Below are 20,105 nucleotides of genomic sequence, written 5' to 3' on the forward strand. Positions count from 1 at the left end.
TGGATATAGAAAAAGTGTTATTTGTACAAAATGGAGTACAATTTTACCACAAAGAAGGATAAATGTTTGTCATTTGTAGGAACATAGATGCACTCTGAGACCACAATGTAAAGTGAAATAAATTAGAAACACAAGCTTAAGGGCCAGGGATTTAGCTCAGTGGTTCCTCTGCCTGTCTCGCAAGTGCAAGGTCCCGAGTTTGATCCCTGGTACCAAAACAAAACAAAACAGAAACACAAGCTTAAATATCACATAATTTATCTTACATGAGAAATACAAAATATTTTAGATGATTTAATTAATGAAAGTGTTTGCTTGTTAAAATTTTCTAATTTTAATAGCAAATATTCAATGAATAATGAAAGTGACAGAATAATCACATATACTAGTTTTTACTACATTTCCCCTTATCAACGTTAAGGACTCATTATCTGAAAGAGCACTTTCACATTCAATGTACATTTCCTGGGTGACTACTATAAAGAAAATCTGTATACCTTGCACTTGCAAGGCAGGTGGCGGAACCACTGAGCTAAGTCTTCAGCCCTGGGAGTAAAATCTTAATATTGTCACAGAGAAAGGAGAAGGGATATTCAGGTACAATGGCCCAGCCAAACTAACCTGGCTTTAAGACTGGCCCCTCAAATTCAGTTACTATCCGAGAATGGTATGTAGGTTGGAGTTGCACGTGACAGAAGGATTTACTGGTCAGTAGACATAACCTATATGAAGTGAAAAACTGCTATTCTGGAAAAAAAAAATCTGTGTATTCAGAAGCATGACCCAAGGCAGTGAAATCCACAACAAGGGAAAGGAGGTTTCAACACATTAAGATCTATGACCATGTTTCTGAGATCAGAAACTCAGAGATGTCAAATACTGCTCTCTGGGACTTAATTATACAGGACAAACTAAGACTATCATCTCTGCTTAGGTACACATTGAGATTTTTGAGGCAGCAAGTGACAGAAAACTCAAGTCATGTTGCTTGAGACAATAAAAGGATTTACTTGGGAAACAAAAGGGAGAAATACAGAAAACAGATAGAATTTCAGGCATATCTGATAGGAATGTGTTTCTCAACAAGGCTTTAGGCTGTACCAGCTTCAGGGCGACAGCTTTGTCCTCAGAGTGGCTCCCCTCATTGTGACAGAATGGCTGCAGCCTTCCCTACACAGCCATCCAGGAGATAGGAGAATGTCCATGTGTGGTTGTTTCTCCCACAAGGCCTGAGTGCTACTATAAATGAACCAACTTAGGTCCTTCAGTGTGGCAAAAGGAAACACACAGACTGGTTAGCTTAGTTTAAAGTATTGTATCAGGTATCTACTTCTGTGTAACAAATTCCCCCAAAACTTAGCATCTTCACACAACAAACATGGCTTTCTACAGATCAGAAATATCGGACCACCTTAGTTGTGTGGTTCTGAGTCAGGATCTCTCATGAGTTTGCTGTCAAGTTGTTCATTAGAACAACAGGCTCATCTGAAGGTACCAGTGGGGAAAGATTTGTTTCTATCCTAGTACAATTTAGACATGCTTTAATGTGTCCCCCAGGGTTTGAGTTGGAAGTAAGGTCCTCGGCGTTGTGATGGTAACATTAAGAGGTGCAGATGAATGGAAGGTCATTACTAGTCTTCCTTGGAGCCCTAGCTTCCTGACAATACAATCACCATTTCCAAATGCTGCTGTCATTGCAATGTCATCCACCATGAGGCCTTTTCTAGAGCTGGCTCCATGTACTTGCAATTCCAGAACTGAGAGCTAATAGAATTGCTTTTCTTTATAAAGTTCCCAGACTCCAGTATTTCATTATAGTAATGTCAAGTGGCCTAATACACATTGTCTCATTGTTAGGATTCAGATGCTCACTGGTTAAGGATTGGTCACCAGATCCCTGTTATATGAGCCTCTCTGTAGGCTACCTAAGAGTTCTCATGACACAGCAGATGAATTTCCACAGATTGGATGGTCAGAGACAGAATGGCCAAGATAGAAGACACAATCACTTTATAATCTAATCATAGAAGTAATGTACCATCCATTCTTCTGAAATGTTGGCCTCACAGATCAAGCCTAGTAAAATGTGAAAGAAACTGCACAGCATATGAAGACCAAGGGGGAGAGATTATGGAGTGCTACCTTAGAGACTGGGTGCCACAGCCACGTACACCACCTGCAACCAGGGGCAATGTCAGCTTGATCAGCAACAAGTGAGAACCAGAGTTCAAGCAGATCACAGAGAATTTGCAGAAGGAAAAAGAAAATGAACAAAGGGAATGTAACCACCTGGCAACCATAATAGCCTACAACATTTTGTTTCATATTAATGTAATTGTTTCTGAGCCTTCCTGGATTACTAAAAATTTTGAATAGGGAAGTACATCCAGAAATGGACAAAATATATTTTACTGATACTAATGACTTAAAGGGAGTTCTACCATACAGTAAGTATGCTCTGTGGGCAATAAGTTCAGGTACCAGAACAAATCTAATAGGGTTTTTTTGGATTAAAAAGACTATTTCAAAATAAAGCACTTAGCAGACCTTATTTTCTATGGGATACTCTTTGATAAATAACGAATCCTGACTCCCATCAGCTGCCAGCAGAGTAGCGGTTCGGACTGAACAATCCCTGGCTGGCCGGAGCCCCACTCCAACTGGATTGCCACACCCACTTGCGACCAAGGAGATGGTGAGGACCCCTTGGCATGCCCACCAGCTGCCAGCATCCCCACCACCCTGCCTCTAGCCTCTTGGCTGTGCAGATACCTGGTTCCACACTACAGAGGCACAGGGGGCCATAAAGGCCATTGTCCTGAGCTGCAGAAGTGAAAAACAGATAGAGGGCCTCTCTCAACTTCCTTGATGAAAACTGAAGCACACTGGAAAAGTGAAGAGAATCTCTGCAATAAAGGCACACTAGACCACCCTACTTGGTAAGTTGAAGGGATCATCAACTCCCATCAAAACCTGGACTATCTTCAGGGGAAAGGCAGCTGGAACCTGCAATGGAACCTTGCAGAGTTCAACCCTGCAGGAAGACAGGGAGCTCAACTTGGGACTTGCAGCCAGAAATCTGCCTGAATCTCATGGGTCTGTGACTGGCTTGCTGAGACTCACTGACTTACAACTGGACACTGCTGCCCACATTGCCTACTGTGACAGCAGAGACATACACTGAAGGAGACCCTTCATTTGTATCTTTTATTTGTTATTTTCAAAATTATCACTATTTGTTTTTGCTCTTATTTTTAATTTTTTCTTTTTCTACTCTTTTCAAATTTTTATTTTTCTCTTTCTTCTTTCTTTTTTCTTTCTCTCTCTCTCTCCCTCACTCCCTTGATGTCCACATTGTTCTTCATCTCTCTTTGTGTTCCTGTTCTGGCCCTAATTCTTCTTTTCTTCTCTTTTTTCTTCTCTCACCCATGTCCTCTGGCCTCACTGCTAACCTTCCCCTATCCTTCTACCTACCTATCCCTCCCTCCTCAACTCCTTCTAACTCCCCATCCCAAAGGGTAAAGTTGCTATATTGAAGAGTTTATTCACTATAAACATATGTTGGGTTTGTCCTTGATTTTGATTTAATTCACACAGTTAAAGGTGATACATTAATAACTACCACAAATTGTCATTTTCTAAGATGCACTTGATGCTATGGTGGTGATGATTGTATCACTTGAGCTAAGGTGTTGTGATTGATCTAATCAGTTGCCCTTCCTTATATAATGAAATGAGATAGCCTCAAAGCCATTAGAGACCCAAAATCTAAAGACCAGCTATATTTGGAAGACACCTCTGAGAAGCAATCATTTCCTAAGCGTTATAAGTACAAGCAATGAAGATACTTACAATGAGCAACTTGGAAGTATCAACCCAGGAATTAAACCAAGGGCAACACCAAAAACAAAAATGAGAAGACATTTAAGCAAGGCACAAACTCAGACTTCCACCCCACCAAAGGCAAATTCTGTGGGAAACAAGGTGGAAAAGGCTGATAATCAGCCACCAGGACACCCTGAACTGATAGCACAGGAAATGACAAAACAGATGAATGAGGCTCTAGAAAAATTCAAAGCAGAAATAATCTCCAAGATAAGTACAGAGATGGTGAGCAGAGTGAAAAACATGATTAGAGGGTCTAGAACAGAAACAGATAAAAAAAAGATGAGCTCAAAAAATGCTAGAAGCCATGAATGCCCAGCATAAGAAAGAAAGGGAATCCATGAAACAGATTCAAACAGATATTCAGGAGATTAAAAATTCCACTGAAAGTATGAACAGCAGATTAAGGGAAGGTAAAGATAGAATATCAGATATGGAAGACAGGATTGGGGTTAAGGACCATGAAAACAGATTTCTTAAAAATAGTAAAGGACCATGAGAAATCAATCCAGCACCTGCTAGATGATGCAAAGAAGAATAACATAAGACTGATAGGAGTCCACAAAAAAACAGGAGAAAGTACAATTGACATAAAAAACTGTTCACAGAATAGTTGAAAACTTCCCAAAGGTGGAGAATTGGACATACAGATAAGAGAGGCATATAGAATTCCAACTAGCCATGATCAAAAAAAATCTACACCTAGACATATAATAGTCAAGATTCCAGAAACCCAACAGAAGAACAAAATCCTACAAGCAGTTAGAGGACAGAAACAAATCACCTACAAAGGGAAGCCCATCAAAATCACAGCAGACTTCTCGACCCAAACCCTCAAGTCAAGGAGAGCCTGGAGTGAAGTATTTCATGCTTTAAAAGAAAATAACTTCCAACCTGGACTGTTCTATCCTGCAAAATTATCTTTCAAAATCGATGGGGAAATTAGATACTTCCATGACAAGGAACACCTGAGAAATTTCATGAACACCAAACCAGCACTCCAGACAATTCTAAACAATATCCTAGAAAAAGACAATGAAGGTCACAACTCCATGAGCCCCAATAGTGGGAAGCCACCAAGCAAGGTAAGAAACTAAAGGGAAAGGGGGAAAAATAAGAAATAAAAGAGCCAACAACAGTAGACATCATGACAAGGATGAGTCAATATCTATCAATTATAACATCAATGTTAATGGCCTCAATTCACCAATCAAAAGAAATAGGCAGAATGGATTAAGAAGCAAAATCCAGCAATATGCTGTATACAAGAAACACACCTAACTCAAAAAGAAATTCATAGACTGAAAGTAAAAGTCTGGAAAACAGTTCTCCATACCACAGGAACCCAGAAAAAAGCAGGGGTAGCAATCTTATTTGTAGACAAAGTAGATTGCAAATCAAAACTAATTAAGAAAGACAAAGATGGTCACTACATCTTTGTGAAGGGAACAATCCAAGAGGAAGAGATGACAATCCTAAATATATATGTACCAAATATGAATGCCCCCAACTATACAAAACAAATATGAAAGGACATGAAAAACCAAGTAATCACTAATACAGTTGTAGTGGGGGACCTCAATACCCAACTATCATAAATAGACAGATCATCTAGACAAAAAATTAACAACAAAATTCTAGAACTGAACCAAGCTATTGAACAAATGGACTTAATAGAAGTTTACAGAGTGTTCCACCCCACAAAATCAGAATATACATTCTTTTCGGCTCCACACAGGTCATTCTCCAAAATAGACCACATGGTAGCTCATAGGACATGTCTAAGTAAATGCAAAAGAATTGAAGTTACCCCCTGTATATTATCAGATCATGGTGCAATAAAATTGGACATCAATAACGTAAAAAACCACAAAATACCCACAAACACATGGAAATTGAATAACACCCTCCTGAACAACTAATGGGTCACAGAAGAAATTAGACAGTTTCTACAAGTAAATGATAATGCCAGTAAAACATACAGGAATCTATGGGACACAATGAAAGCAGTTCTATGGGGGGAATTTATAGCAGTGAATGCCCGTATTAGGAAAATAGAGAGAACTCAAATAAATAACATAATGCAGAACTTCAAACTCCTAGAAAAAGAAGAGTATAACAAACCAAAAGCTCATACAAGAGTGGAAATTATAAAGATCAGAGCAGAAATCAATGCAGTGGAGACTAAGAGAATGATACAAAAAAATCAATCAATCGAAGTGTTGGTTTTTCAAAAGAATAAATAAAATTGATAAACTTTTAGCCAACCTTATCAAAAAAAGGAAAGAAAAGGCTCAAATTCATGCAATAAGAATGGAAAAGGGGAAGTCACAACAGACCCAGCAGAAATCCAGAGGATCATCAATACCTACTTCAAGAACCTATACTCTAATAAAATGGAAAACACAGAAGAAATGGACAGATTCCTAGATGCATATGAATTGCCAAAGTTAAATGAAGAAGATATAGAAATTCTACACACCCCAATTACAATGAGTGAAATTGAAAATGTAATAAAAAATTTACTAAAAAGAAAAGCCCAGGTCCTGATGGCTTCACTGCTGAATTCTATAAGACATTTAAAGAAGAACTATTGCCATTACTCTTCAAACTCATCAAGGAAATCAAAAGGGAAGCAATTCTTCCAAATTCATTCCTGAAGGCAAGTTTTACTTTGATTCCAAAACCAGGGAAAGACCCAACCCAAAAAGAGAACTACAGATCAATCTCCCTAATGAACATAGATGCAAAAATCCTCAACAAGATACTGGCAAACAGAATACAGAGGGTCATCAAAAAGATCATACACCCTGATCAAGTCAGATTTATCCCAGGGATGCAAAGATGGTTCAACATCCATAAATCAATAAATGTAATACACTATATTAACAGAGTCAAGGACAAAATCTATATGATCATCTCAATAGATGCAGAAAAAGCATTCGACAAAATCCAACACCCATTCATGATAAAAACCCTACAGATATTTGGAATAGAAGGTCTTTATCTCAACCTGATTAAGGCTGTCTATGAAAAACCAAGAGCCAACATCATACTAAATAGTCAAAAATTGAAAACTTTCAAGCTAAAATCAGGAACAAGACAAGGATGCCCACTATCACCACTCCTGTTTAATACAGTTCTGGAAACATTAGCCACAGCAATTAGAAAAGAGAAAGAAATAAAAGGAATAAAGAACGAAAGGAAGAAGTTAAACTGTCATTATTTGCTGACCACATGATACTTTACATAGAAGACCCAAAAAACTCTGCCAAAAGACTTCTAGACTTAATTGACAAATTCAGTAGAGTAACTGAATACAAGGTCAACACTCAAAAAAACAATAGCCTTCTTATACAGAAATAACAGACTCACTGAGAGAGAAATTAGTGAAACAATTCCATTTACAATAGCATCCAAAAAAAAATGAAATATCTAGGAATCAATCTAACAAAGGAAACAAAAGACCTCTACACTGAAAGCTACAGCACTCTGAAAAAGGAGATCTGGGAGGATATAAGAAAATGGAAATACATCCCTTGTTCCTGGGTAAGAAGAATCAACATAGTGAAAATGGCCATACTTCCAAATCTGCTATATAGATTCAATGCAATCCCAATTGAAATCCCAGCAGCACACTTCAAGGACTATGAGAAAACAATCCAGAAATTCATTTGGAACCAGAAGAGACCTAGAATAGCAAAAACAATTCCAGGGAAAAGAGACAGGGCAGGGGGTATCACAACCCCCAAGTTGAAACTATACTACAAAGCTACTGTGATAAAAACAGCATGGTTCTAACCAAAGAACAGATCCGAGGGTCAGTGGAATAGATTAGAAGATGCAAAAACAACTCCAGACATACTCAGCCACCTCATCTTTGACAAAGGAGCAAACCATCCTCCTCAGAGGAAAGATAGCCTCTTTAATAAATGGTGTTGGAAAAACTGGATTTCAACCTGCCAAAGATTAAAACTAGATCCATATCTATCACCATGCACTAAACTAAGATCGAAGTGGATTAAAGATCTAAAAATTAAGTCAGAAATGCTAAACTTGCTGAAAGATAAGTTAGGTAGAACTCTTGAAGACATTGGCATAGGAAAAGACTTCATGAAAAAAACCTCAGAGCACGAGAACTAGCACAAATAATCAACAACTGGGATCTATCTTATTAAAAAGCTTCTGTTCTGAAAGAGAAACCACCAACAGAGCTAAGAGACAACCTACCATGTGGGAAAAAATTTTCAGCAGCTGTACTTCAGACAAAGGACTACTATCTAGAATATATAAAGAACTGAAAAAGATCAGACCCCCCAAATTCAAAGACCCAATTCAAAAATGGGCATCTGAAATGAACAGACATTTCTCAGACAAAGAAGTAAAAGCAGCAAATAAGCATATGAAAAAGTGTTCACCATCACTAGTCATTCAAGAGATGCAGATGAAAACAACACTGAGATTCCACCTCCTCTCAAAAAGAGTGGCTGCTATCAAGAAATCAACCAATAACAAATGCTGGTGTGGGTTTGGGGAGAAAGAAACCCTTCTGCATTGTTGGTGGGAATGCAGACTAGTGCAACCACGGTGGAAATCAGTATGGAGATACCTCAAAGAACTAAGGCTGGAGGTCCCATTTGACCCAGCTATTCCCCTGCTGGGTATCTTCCCCAAAGAATTAAAAGAATCATACCACAGAGATATATGTGCACCCATCTTTATAGCAGCACAGTTTGTAATAGCTAAAGCTTGGAAATAGCTCAAGTGCCCATCAACTGGAAATTGGATAAAGAAAATGTGTTTTTTAAAATAAAATGGAGTATTACTCAGCCATAAAGAATGAGAAAATAGAGACATTTATAGCTAAATGGATGCATATTGAGGCCATACTCTTAAGTCAAATAAATAGGACACACGTGTTAAATACCGAATAGTTTCTCAAGTGTGAGAAACTGAAAATGCAAATAAGGATTAAATTGATTAAAGTGAATAATTGATAATTTGAAATAGAAAGAAAAGGTCCACAGGGGTAGGGGAAGTGGTAGGGGAGCGGAAAAGAAAGAAGGGAAAGGAAAAATTGTGAGAAACAAAAAAAATGGAAACAAAGTGTAGGTAAATAGGGAAGGGTGGAGGGGGTGAAGGGTGCACAGGTAATGGGGAAAAAATAAGAACCAAGATACATCATGTGCAGGTACAAGCACCCAATGATAAATGTAAATGTATTGTATACCTAAAATGTACCAATAAAAGAATTTAAGCCAAGAAAATAATACAAAATAAATAACGAATCCTATATATGTAAAAAAAATTTTCATCCTCATGTCCTTCTAATTATATCATTCTTACTTATTCAGCATTCATATAGGAAACGTCTCCAATGGAGAAATGTACACTGGAGCAGTGTTACTGAGTCATTAATGCACATGTCAAACTTCTCTGTTCATTTTGTTTCATCTGCTGTGTGAGTAAATACCCGGGGCAAGATAAATTAGGACCTCAACTTCAGAAGCAAAGCATCAATTATCTAAAAGTTCACAAGATAGATTGCTTCATGGCTGCAAAAATGATATATCTTCTATTGCTCTATTCATTTAAAGTTTAAAGTGTTATGCTCGATTTTTTCCCATTCCCTTTCTCTCCCTTTCTTCCTCCCTCTCTCCATCTCATGTTCTCCCGAATCAAAAGGGACCAAGATTTAGAGAGAACAGGGAGGGAAAACTAGGGTATGGGATAAACAAAAAGAAGAATTAAGATCTGTCACAACAGAGGTACCAACTCCCTGTGAAAAGTGTAATCTTTATATACTGCAAACACATACTAAAAACTTACTGTGAACTCTTGTAACTGTTTTCATGCATAAACCTTTGTAGTTATCAGGACAGATAATGTTACCTTATCACAAAGTAAAGAAGAAGAAAAACATTTTCTTTCAGAATACAAAATGAGTCTCCCTATTCAAAAGAATGCAAGATATGAAAGATAGTCTTAACTGATGATAAGAAGGATTTCAAAATAATTCATGGTTTCCAATTTTGTGTTCAAGTTACAATCTCGACTGTTTGTATTTATGTTTTCCTTTGAACACTTCCATTATCTATCATAAAGCAATTTTAAGGGCTTTGTAATCCTCAGGTATCTTTAATTTTGAAGATTATGTCAAATATGGAAGTTATTTCACTAGGATTTGGGTGGTGTTAGATGCTGGTGGTTCACAGGTATTTTCAGATGTTCCTGTGTGATACGGAGCTTCTCTGCCAAAGATACTTTCCCTCCTGGGAACCAGCCAATGCCTCAAGCTGTGCACAAACAATATCATGTTCCCTTTCTGTAATTTGGGACAACTCTGGAAGGTTATCCAAATGCCAGAGCTCCCTGTGGGATTGGCCAAAATCTTGTTGTAAGTGCATCAAAGTGTAACTTCTCGCTCTGCCCAGTCTTACCTTCTGACTCTTCTTACAAGTGTTTTCCTACCAGCATTCTTCAGTGAAATCTCCATTTCCAAGTCTACATCTCAGCATCTTTCCTCCCAGGAATCTTGACTTATAACCATTGAAATCAGGAATGCATCTAAGAAACAGCCTTTAAAATGGGATTCTTCAAGCTACATGACCTACTGGGAATCTGTCACTGAAGCTCTGCCACTAGTGGTAGGTGGAGTACTTATTCATAGTCACTGGCATGCTATGTTAGTGATGTTGTTAATGCTTTCACTGGCGATGAACATAGGTGGCATTATATCGGAAAAGAATGCCCTAATGATGCAATACATCATATGCTGGAAGAAAGCTAATGAAAGGCTGCAGATGATAAATTACTAATTTAAATTACCAATTTAATGTAAATGTCAGAAGCAGCATACAAAATGACTCTTATTTCCCACAGTTGGAGGGTCAATTAAAGCACAAATGAGACTCAAGAGCTCTAGAAAGTGTTGATTTTCTGCCGGGAAAATCTTTTATGCCAATATTAATGTCTTGATAGGGAAAATATCAAGTTCTTAAGCTTGGAACAGGAATATTCAGGTCAATATAATTGAAAACTTTGATTTCTTAACCTAAATCCCCAGGCCTACAAACTTTGGAACCCACTTCTGCAAGTTACAGACTAGCACTTAACCTGGCTTAAAAATTATGCAAAAATGTTGGCCTTGTAAGTTTATATATATCCTTGTCACCTTGAAAGAATCCACACATCTCCTCCAGACCAGTAATCAGAGTTAAATCACAATATAAAATAGCTGTGAAGAACTGAGCCTGCTAAGAACACTACAATGAAAAAAATTTCTGGTCCTAGACAAATTATCCAGGGAGGAGTCATTGAGTAGGCAGAAAATTGAGCCCTAAGAGTTTAAGGGTATTAAATTTAAAGAGATTGGAAAAATGAGAGGCTCTATACAGGAAATATGAGTGATATGTGATCTTTCTTCTGAGATACCAGATTTAATTCTTATTCAAGAATCCTGGACAATAACGCTAACCAGCTACTGGCTTAGCTGTTAGAAGCTTTAGTAAAGACATGGCTCATAGTATGTAAAGTAGAAACACTACAACTCTCATGGAAGATGGTGATAGGCAATATTGAATGTCTCAGAGAAGTGAACTTGCCAGAATGGTTATATATCTTAAGGCTGGAAACCTCGAGCCAATGTATTCTCTGGTAGTGTCCAAAAGACACTGTATTTATTTATACAATGAAGAATGGACTAGGAAATGGGGCATCAGAATAATTGAAAACATCTGAGGTGGTTGTTGGCACTTGGCTGGTCCTGATAGCAGGAAAGAACAAGCTCCCTGGGACAATGGGGAGCCCTAACAACACATAGGCCAGTGGTAACAGTTAAATACCTGCAGCAAAGGTGTGTGATTATTATAAATTTTGTAGTAACAGCCAAAAGGCATGCAGATGTGCAGAAGTATGAAGATATTTAGCACACCATATTGCTCTTTGGCACAGATAGACAAGTAGCCAATAAGAATGTTTCTTGATCCATATTAACAAAACAAATCAAGCTGAGGGCAACACCCCCAATAAAAGTTCTAGTTTCCACATCTGAGCCAGTTCTAAAGATCAACCATAACTAAAGAAAAGGGAGATGGGATCTTAATGAAAAGAAACTTAAAAAATGTTCAAAGATCTTCCTCCTCAGTAAGGTTCCAGTGAGCTGCATGGTATGTAATATACTGAGACAAAACATCAGAAAACAAAATAAACAAAAAAGAAAACATTCAGAAACATATTGTTTGGAGGCAGCATATTCTACGCTTGGGAATACTCCTTTGACTTATTTACCAAGTGAACCTAGGACTGGAATCTTTGAGTGGGTCCTAAACAATGAAATGCTGTGTATAAGAACTTTGCTACAGTGCAGGCAGCATAGTCTCTTGAGCTAGCAAGACCCCAGTGTCTCTAGAAGTGTGATCAGTCCCACTAGCGAATCTAGACCTCATGAAGGTGAGGATCTAGCCATAGGACATTGCAGCGTTACTATAGTTGACCAAAGTTATCCATCATGAGTCATGAACTTCATTCTGTCAGAACTACAAAGTCATAAGATCAGACAAGTCCATAGAAATTTATTGTTAGGCTGAAGAGGTACACATATAAAAGCTATCAGGGGCCAGGGATTTAGCTCAGTGGTTCTGCTGCCTGCCTCGCAAGCTCAAGGATCCAAGTTCGATTATCTCTGGTACCCAAAAAAAAAAGAAGCTATCAAACGTGCCAGAGGTATATTAACAGGTGGCAAAGGCCCCAAGCCATACACTACTGTGATACTGGTGCATCTCCCTTAGCCAAACTATGTTTACACTGCAGCTTCCTTATTTCTGGCTGAAGGCAGAGGGAAGGGGATAAGCTTAGTTCACAAATATATCAGTTTAATTAAACATATGGGACAAACCAAAACAAACAAACAAGACCACTCTGCACTATATCTTCTGAGGGTAGTGTTTAAAGGCAACAGTGATGAGAAATCTCTTATGAGTCATAATTTTAATTTGAATAATTGTTTCTTCACTTGTATAAAAAAGAATCTCTTGGTAAGAACATAAATAAACTCAAGGACCGTGCCAAGTGGTTGGTTGAGAGTCTAGCACAGCTATGCTGAACTTTTTAGAAACCAGTGCCCAAACTGAAACCCCAAACTCACTTATTTATCACGAAGTGCCAGCACTGCAGTTAAACCTGAATACTGAGATGTTAGTTTAGAATAAAGAACTCATACATTAACATGTTTTGCTCTAAAATAAAAACAACATGCATGCCATAGGTTCACCATCACTGACCTAGAAAAAGATTAATTTGGAAAAATGGGTTGTAGGGTGGAGAGACACATAAATGGATCTATAGCTCTGGGCCCAAAGGGTGATCTTTGGGTCACATGTTTACAGAGAGTATTCAGTATGTAAATGATATTGAACAACCAAGTAGGTGGTTGACATCAGCCTAAGAGCCACTTATTGAAGCTAAAGTCACAGCTCTACACAGCTGCTGCAGAAGTCAAATTGATCTGCACCTTAGCTTCATTGCCAGACAAATCAAAGAAATAAGATAACCAAATATATTCTTAGGTCTTCACTGTCCTTTAATTAGCAGCGTCTGGAACTGAATAAAAATCCATGACAATCAATGAAGCAGCAAATATGTGAATAATAAAATTTTAGAAACTAGTTTGTAGAAAGTTCTACAGAAGACCAAGATCAATTTATTAACATTAGCAGACAAGTAATTTAAAATAATAATTGTGATTAGGTAAAGATTAATATAATTAGTAAAATGGAGTAAGGAGAAAAATGGAAGCTCTGAAAAGGACGAAATGCAAAGTATATAAAAAACACAGTATTGGAGATTACAAAATTCAATGAACACACTAGTGAGTTGAACAGTACAAGAAAAAAAAAGTGAAGAACGAGACAGTCAATAAAAATCACCTGAGTTAAAATGGAAAAAAAATTGAGGTGAAATTAGTGTCCTGTGAATTAATATCAAGTGACCATAATTCAATTGGCTGAGGAAAGGAGAGAAAAAACTTAGAAAAAACAAAGCATACTTTAAAAATAGCTGAAATTTTTAAATTTTAATTTTAAAAATTACAAATCTAAAGTGCCTAATAAACTCTAGCAGAAAAAATACCCAGAAAACATATCTAGACACTACTTTGCCAAACACCATAAATAATGTGAACATGTTAGAAGAAGTCGGAGATAAAAGAAAAATGAAGACAAAACTAGTAGAAAGAACAAAGGAAAACTATATCATGAAAGAAATGAAGGTAGAAATAATGATTAATTTCTCATAAGAAACAATATAAACTGGAAGACAAAAGGGCACATTAAAGCGTTCTCATAAAACAAAGCAACTCCCAACAAAAAGTCAATTTATAATTCTATATCTGGTGAAAATATTCTTCAAAATCAAAGGTGAACTAAGGACTGAGATAACACATGTTCAAATGCTTAATTAATTATGCACATTTTATAAATAGGATAAAGACTGTGAGGTCTCAGGGCCTTTTAAGTGATTTATGCATAGCAAGGGCTTAATGAAATTGGCTGAATAAAATGTTAGCACATTGAAATGTTCAATGTCCATCTGATTATAAGAAAAGTTTCTTGGCTCTTTATCAGAAAAAATAAGGGAAAATAAAGTCACATCATTTAAACTAAAATTGAAGAAATGTGTTTGCAGCAAGCCTATATTAAAAATAATTATTTTCTTTAAAGGTAGTTCAATGGTTTAAAGTAAGAATAATATGAAGGTTGTATAGGGTGTATCACATTTAAAACATAGCACAAGGAAGACCAAGTGTAAATATCTCTATACTATTATAAGTCTCTTAGTAAATGAAGAATTATAACTTTCCACATTAGACTACAATAAAGAATGTAGTTTTTTTTAGTAAAGCTACCACTTAAAATTAGAATGAAAACTAATGAAAGAGAAAGAGTCAAAATGGCAAAAGGGAAAATTAAATGGAACTTGAGAAAAAAATTAAGAGAGGAAGGACAAAGAACAGAATTGGAAAAATAAAAGAATAGCAAGGTAGGGAGCAGTCCAGCAGTCCAACCAAACCAGCAACTGCATCAATACAAGTGGACAGAAAACTCAAAATGCACGTTGTTCTGATTTCACTTCTCAGCCCCATTTCCGCTGTGTTGCTACACCAGTTCAGTTTCTTTTTATCTCTCATTTCAATCACTGAGGAGACTTCCTTATATGGTCATCTTACCTCAGTTTGTTCACATGGCACACCCGTGCCACCTAAGCTTTGCTGAAACTCAGACCTTTTCATGGAACTGGGCTGGAATAACCATACTAATTCCTTTCCAGTTTCTTTCCATCTACCGGTGGGCTTGCAGGTCTCCTATGTGTAAGAGAAGGCCGGGAAGTGAGTCTTGGAATCCTAGGCTGTATCTTGATTGCTGCCCCAGCAAATAACTTACACTAGAGGATACAGTAGAGAATTTTCGAGAGCCTTTGAGTTGACCTAGACTGCTCCAGTTCATTGACATCTCTACTTCCTTTGTAATTTTTTTTGTTTCTTCTCACTTTGTTCCAAATGCTGAAGTGAAGTTTCTTCTTTGCTCCACAGTTTAGAGCCCCAGGGTCAGCCAAACCTCATCTCAACTCACCCTAACCCAGCCCAGCCCAGAAGACTGGCTTTACCAAGAGCACGCCAATGCTTTGCCCTGTCAAAATGACGGTATGCACATTCCTCCACAGGAAGCTTCTTTTACGCCTCAGAGTAGAGCCACAGCAAAAATCAGAAGTTCCCTGAACCTTTGTTTCTCGTTCACTTGTTCACCTCTTTATCCTGCTTTGTTCTTCTTTCTGAACTGCCCTAACCATTTTCTCTGCTTTGGGAACTCTGCCTCTTCCTCTAAGACCTGGCTCAAATCTTCCACATGCTCCATGCAATGTTTCCTGAAAGTCTGACTTTTCTATGCGTCTCCATGCTACTTTGAACCAGCCTAGATCTTAAGGAATTGTAAATATTGTCTGTCTGCTTCAGGCATTAAACTATGAAGAACAAGTTTATGTTTATTCACATTTACTAGAATGTTAACACTGAAAATCTTTTTGCTGAGCGTGAACAATGTGCATGTACAATGTAGAGTGAGAAACTCACTCAAAATAAAGAAACAAATAGGAATGAACTATACTCGCTCACTGGCTACAAACACCTGTAGAACCACAATGAACTGCAATAAAAACTGCAGGGAGTTCCAGCAATTTAATTTAAGTACAGCTAACTAAGTAGCTACATAAAGCTGCAGCTCAAGCATATGTGAAAGGGACTTCAGGGTAAGAATACTAAATAGTCAAACTTAGAAATCCCTTATGTAAGATGCAAGCTGTGTGATGTCTGAATTTAAATATTAAGGTTATTCGTTCAAGAGCAAACTGATGATAATCTCTACTCAGCCAAAGTTTTTATAAAATTAAGCACAAACATGATTGCAGCAGGTTCTTAAAACATTTGAATGACCAAATTGTAGCACTCTGCATGCATCCAATTAAATACAGCAAGTTGGTACAATGATTACAAATCCTACTTACTGTGCTATAAGTCAAGTTTTAAAGGAGCCTATCAAGATTTCTACACAATAATTAATTTCTGTACATATATGCATTAAAATAACAGATTATCAAAGATCTCAGAGTGAAATCATCTGGAATTTTAAAATTGCATTCTTTTTTTAGACAAGTTAATTATATATTTTATTCAAAAGAACAAATAAGCAAGAAAATTAGCCATGGTAGCTATTAGAACATTATAAAGCCTTCAGAGAAGCCGCACAAGACAATAGACCAATAGAAAAATAAAGTAAAATTCAAAAGTATACCACACTAGACACAGAAGTCTAGGATATTATAAAAGCTGCATCTCAAAACAGAAAGGAAAAAACTGAACTGTCTAAGGAACAGCTGGCTAGTTATATAGAGAAATAAAAACTGGAACAATTTTTCACAATATATACCAGAATTAATACCAAAAGAATGTTGAGTAAATAAGCTACACAAGTATTATGAGAAAATATTAGTAATTCTTTTCTTTTCCATGCCGTAAAATCCAGATGTGATAAGGGAAAAGACATAAATTTGATCACATAAAAATTTAAAAAGTACGTAAGTGAAATCAAAAGAAAAATACAAACTTGGAGATTGTTGTGAAAGATTTTCAACTGAGAGCACTTATAAAATATTATGAACACTATGAAAATACCTGTAGAAAAGTGATAAAGTGGTACAATTCACAGGAAAATAAATGCAAAATCTCTTAAACATAAGGGAAAAATTCCAAATATTGAACCACATGATCTGTGATGACACTATGAATAAACAGGCCCTCATATTTTCCAGATGGAAATATAAAATAATAAAGTTCCTGAGGTGGGGAATTTTGGCAATATCTAGAAAGATTACATTCACCCATTGACCCAGCAACCTCACTTCCAGGAATGTTTTTATTTTTTCTTAGTACATGTTTGCAGTACATAATGTTTACATTCCTTGTGTGGAGTTGGTGCATATACATAATATATCTCAATTCCTTCTTAAAAATAATAATGATAAATTATGTTTCAGCAATATCCTAAACTATAAATGTTTTCAAAGAAGAGATCATAAGATCTATTTAGGAAAATATGCTTACTAAAATGGTGTAAAATTTTGATGACTATTCAAGTCTTTCCAAAGGTGACAGTGAGAAGAGACATGGTCTGTAGCTGAATTTGATTGAAAGAAGAGATTATGTCCATTGAATTTTAATTCAATTAGGCTACTATGATGCGTCATGCCCTCATCAATTTTGTAGTACAATCTCGCTCTGTTGAAGTCTTTTTTTTTTTTTTACTGATATGCAGAATTTATTTAAGCTTTGCACATGTAATAGAGCAGTTTCATTTGCATCCAAAGTGCTAATAAAAGCTCTAGCAATCAAGAATGGCAACACGTCATTTTATAACAATCAACATTGTAGCTTTTCAAATTTGGTTTACAGAAGAATTTATCTTCAAGTAAATCTAGTCATGCTTTTAAAAACTGCTTTAGGTCACTCCAAGCTTGGCAGTTAACATTTGGCATAAACAAGGAAACAATCACAATTTGATAAATAACAGATAACACTGTAGGCCTAAACATACAGCATAAGGAAATGGTGGTGTAAGTCAGTAGTTATTAAGTTACTAGAGTACCTTTGGCCTCTATGCAGAGGATTTGATTCATTAGCCTGGACACTCAGTTTTCAAAGTAAGAGCAATGTCTACAGTATCATTTCTAATATTGCAAACAAGCAGAGAATGAGGAATTTTTTTTGGTGGGGGGAGGTCGGGACCTTGCACTGGGGGGGGCAGGCAGCAGAACCACTGAGGTAAATGAGGAATTCATTTTTACTAATAAATTACACCCTCAGGAGTTAGAATCAACACCTTAGTATAAAAATGTTCAAGTTATATCAGTATAACTGTATGCTTATTTTAAAAGGTGCTAAATGGATTAAATGGAGACAGCAATGCTTCCCCTAATGTGATTGATCTTACCATGTTAAAACTTCAGGTGTTTGAACGAACATTGATGAGCACACTTATATTTCAACCTGATATGCTAGACTCTGTTATTTGGTCAACTGTCCATTTACTCTGAAATTAAAATTTTAATATTATCAAAAGTTGATATAAGTGGCACAAAAACAAATATGCTGAAATGGTTATAGTCACAAAGGGCAGTTAATAAGGATATGGGGAGATCCCACTCCCAAGTCACCCAGTAGTTGGAATTTCTGTATATACTGTCACACAACTGTAACAAATTGGATTTAAAGCTGTTTAATCTGACATCTTCACACACCCAAGATATATATGTACCTTATACGAAAACAGTGTTTATTCAAAAACAAATTTTTTGTAGCTGTTAAGTTCTTCCCTTAAATGTAAATAAAATGGCACAGAAACTTTTAATAACCAGGACTCAGAAAATTTAAAAGAATAATTTGAGTTAGGAATCAAATATACAGTCAAAGAAGGAAAAAAATTCATCTAGAAGACAAAAATCCAAGTAGCATCTCGGATGCAGAGCAATTTTGTAAAGTAGAAAAGCAACTGTGATCACCTGCAGGTTCTCAGATCATTCTAGCAAGTGTCTCCAGGTACTACCTGTTGTCTGTATAATAGTATTTCCCTAAATAAAGGGCCTTGAATGCACATTCAGCGTGTTTCCTGCTAGTAGAAGTGAAGATATTTTCATTTTGTTTAACTCACAAACTATTTGGTCAAAGAAATATGTAAAGCTAAATAAAAGCACATCTGGTAGAAATCCATAGCAACGAATGTTGACAAGATGTGCTTGGATCTTGCTTGCAGCATCTGGCAGTGGGTAGTGGAACAAAGGTAGCAATCTCACAGGCTCTCCTGTGTCTGTTCTGGAGGTGGCTCCGTAGCAGTGGCACTAGCATTTGCAATTGAATTCAAGACTTCTCCAAAATCACCACCAGCAGGCTTGGTTCCCCCTACTTTAGACTTTAAGTTTTCGACCTTTTCTTCAAATGACTTGAAAGTTGGGGAATTTTTTACATCTTCCAGCTTTTTGGTGATAACAGAGCCAACAGATGAAAAGGCACTGAAGCCTTCTGTCCGGCCTGAGATAAGGTTTCAGAGGTCTTCCTGTATGCGGAAGTGGCTGTCACATCCTGCCACCCTTTGGCAATGTTCTGCTTTAGCTCCTGTAGTGAACCAATCCCAAGTTTCCGCTTGATCTCTGCTAGATGCTTCTCTTTTGCTGCTAACACTTGAGACAGAGTTTGGATTTCTTCTTCCACCTTTGCCAGCTCTCTTCTCAGCTCATCCTGCTCCTCTTCCGAGAGCGTCTCGGTGATGCTGAGCGTGGTGCAGCATCTTCTCCTTCCTCAGGTGCTGGGTCTGTCCTCAGCAGACCTCACTCGCCGCGGTCCATGTCTCCTCTGCCAGCCGCCCCTCTGTTGAAGTCTTGAGCAATGGATTCATGTTTGAATTTTGTGGGGAAAGTGTACCGTGGACACTAATTATGACATCTTGGGAATAAACATCCTGCTCTCTTTGCAAAATCCCACACAGTTTGCATTCATCCTACAATTGGTGCAATCTCTGGAGATGATTTCACTTTCTAGTCTGGTCCATTTTTCGTGTGTGGTAAAGAATTTAAAGAGTAAGGTCCTCTATCTGACTGATCCATTTGTTTATACTCAGGAG

The 20,105-nt window shown here is 37.1% G+C and overlaps 1 pseudogene; it reads right to left on the reverse strand.

Annotated features, from left to right (window-relative positions):
* Positions 1-19,137: 19,137 nt before the first annotated feature.
* Positions 19,138-19,845, reverse strand: LOC101709047 (tumor protein D52 pseudogene; annotated as a pseudogene).
* Positions 19,846-20,105: the final 260 nt, after the last annotated feature.

This window comes from Heterocephalus glaber, unplaced genomic scaffold, assembly GCF_053883595.1.
Source record: "Heterocephalus glaber isolate CG9 unplaced genomic scaffold, H.glaber_assembly_v1.0 deba00001504, whole genome shotgun sequence".
Lineage (NCBI taxonomy): Eukaryota > Metazoa > Chordata > Mammalia > Rodentia > Bathyergidae > Heterocephalus > Heterocephalus glaber.